The following is a 534-nucleotide window of genomic DNA, read 5'->3' as shown; positions in this document are numbered from 1 at the left end:
CGCCTCTTTTCTTTTCTTCTCGGCCTCTCCTCCGGCCTTCGGGGCTGCGGTCGGAGCCAGCCCGCGGCGGCGGGGCCGGGCCAAGCCAGTCGAGCCGGACTGCCTCCCTCAGCGCCCAGCCATCTTGGGCTCCCGGCGGCCGCCGCGGTGGCGGCCGGGGGGTTCGAGCGCGCTCGCTGGAGGGTCCTGCAGCGTTCTTTCTATCTCTCTCTCTCTGTGTTTTTTTTTTTTGTTTTTTTTTTGTGGGGGGATTTTTTTTTAAGGGGAGGGCTGGCAGCCTCCCTCAAATTAGGAGAGAGAGAAGGGAGAAAATGCCAAGTCCCGATTTCTCTCCACCTCTGCTCCACCCACCCCGGTTCTTTCCAAAATACAAAAAAAGATTAGAATTGGAAGAAGTCGGCAGAAAGGCGAGCGCCCGCGGCCCCCGGCTGCTGCCCAGGCGACGCGTCCGGGGCGGGCCCGCGCCAGTTGCTCCGTCGGTAGGTCCGTTTGTCCGCCCGCTGCTTCTCATCTGGGGAGGGGGCTCCGGGCAGG

The sequence above is a fragment of the Neophocaena asiaeorientalis genome, unplaced genomic scaffold (genome assembly GCF_003031525.2).
Source record: "Neophocaena asiaeorientalis asiaeorientalis breed wild unplaced genomic scaffold, Neophocaena_asiaeorientalis_V1.1 scaffold240, whole genome shotgun sequence".
NCBI lineage: Eukaryota > Metazoa > Chordata > Mammalia > Artiodactyla > Phocoenidae > Neophocaena > Neophocaena asiaeorientalis.
Note: the sequence above shows the minus strand (reverse complement) of the source record.